Consider the following 1,969-nt stretch of genomic DNA (forward strand, 5'->3'; position numbering starts at 1 on the left):
AGTTCGTGCCTTTTTTAATGCCAAAGCCAGCGCCAATGCCAAGAAGAGATGGAGTTCTAAATTGTAACAGGCACAACTCAATTGTCATGGCACAAAATGACAGTTGCAGTCAGCTAGAACGTAGCAAGGGGTAGGTCGTTCGTCTTGGATGCATTCATCACAACTCTATATCCGTCCACTCACACATGTGAGCAAAACAATGCAAACCTTGTAATTGTCCACCAGCTTTCGAGAGCACTTGTGCTGCTGCCAGACAAGGACAACAAAGGTAACACTGCCCCACATGGCCCACATTTGCATCACACGCACAGACCGCAAGGCGGCAGCTCCTGCGGTATTGAGACCAAAGAGGATTTGTCTCGACCTCTGACAAAGAGATACATGAACATGTTGCTTCTAAGATGCCAGACACAGCTTGCGTCGTTTGCCGTACAGTCATCATGCTTTTATGCACGACCACCTCGCTGCTGACTGGTACGTCTGACGCTGTCGCGCTGACCAGAAGTCCGCCGAGCACTGCCTATTCGTGCGGGCCCACCTTGCCGATCATCGTATTGGCAGCTGTCGTACTGCTGTATGGCAGCAGGGCCAAGCTCATAGCGCTGAGCCTGTGGGACGGCCGCCCCACCAGGAAGGACGCTTCCAGGCGGCAGCTGACTCATCTTCAATGGCACACTATGGGGCGCCTGCATACTGGGCCCGCCTACGCCAGGCAATGGCTTTGAGTCGTACATCGGCAAGTCCCTTTTTGGCTCAACTGGAGCAAACATCCCACCGAAGTCGTTGGCGGCAGAGAACATGGCCCCAAACTGGCCGTCGTAATGCCCAGCGCCAACGGAGGCAACATCTTGGACTCGAGGGTTGTAATATGCGCTGGGCGGCTGGGGCTGCAAAGGGGCGTGCTGAGCAAAACTCGGAAGAGGAGCGCGTTGGAAGGCATGTGCGACATTGTGATTGGGATACAGTGAGGGAAGGCCAGTGCTGTTCATGTGTGAGGAGTGCGGCGGGACTGGATGGGCATAAAGAGGAGGCTGCTGTATGCTCGATGCGTGCGCATCAAGCGCAAGGCCAGTGGAGGGATTGTGAGGTGGCTGATGGTGCCAGTCGCGGGTGGGTTGCGCAGCTGTGTGTGTGCCAAACGCGCGGAGCATGTTGGAGTCAAAAGGCGCTGGCGCGGTGGGCAAAGGCTGCTCTCCAGGATTAGAGTCTTCCATCGGCGTCTTGAAGTGGCGACGCGGGCTCAGGGGCCCAGCGGATGTGAGCAATGGACTGATCAGCGATGACGTGTTGTCGCCTGGCATGTCCATCTCAGCCCAAGACTTGCCCCCTGTAGTGCTGCTCAGAAAGCCAGCCCCCCAGTTGCTGACCGCAGGCTCGAGGCCCGGCACGTGTGGCGCATGCAGAGGCTCTGGCTCTGTTCGCGCTACTTCCGTTTGAACGTGGGCAGCGGCAGGTGCAGAAGCTGAAACTTGAGCGCTCTTCTGAACCAGAGGTATGGCAACTTGCGGTGCTAGGTTAGGCTGCTCCACCCTGACAACATCCGCTTCAAGCCCAATAGCGTGCCCGCCCGCATGTTCGCCGGACTCTTGGCTTCTCCTCCGTCTAGGCACGCCACCACGCCGGCGTTCCCGCAGCTGCTCGCCCCCTCGCGCGCTGCGACGCTTGTTTTGTGATGGGTCAAATGTGCGGGTCATATTCTGAGTGTCGTCCAAGCCAGAGCGTGTGTGTGACGGTGGGCGATCGCCATCCATTTTGACGCGTTTTTCCTGGCCCTGCACAGTGGGTTCCCGCCGTTCATTTTGTCGTGTGCTGACATCGGCCCCATCTCCCCTCCTGCGAAGTTCGCCCCGTTTCTCATCCTGTCCTTCAGCCGGACCTGCATGTTCGTGCTCACGGCGTTCAACCCGCTCAATTCTGTCGCCTCGCTTTTCTGCCCGCGAGTTGGTTTGATGCGCCCCACGGCGCTCGC

The sequence above is a fragment of the Nuphar pumila genome, unplaced genomic scaffold (genome assembly GCF_984573655.1).
Source record: "Nuphar pumila unplaced genomic scaffold, dmNupPumi1.hap1.1 HAP1_SCAFFOLD_1625, whole genome shotgun sequence".
Lineage (NCBI taxonomy): Eukaryota > Viridiplantae > Streptophyta > Magnoliopsida > Nymphaeales > Nymphaeaceae > Nuphar > Nuphar pumila.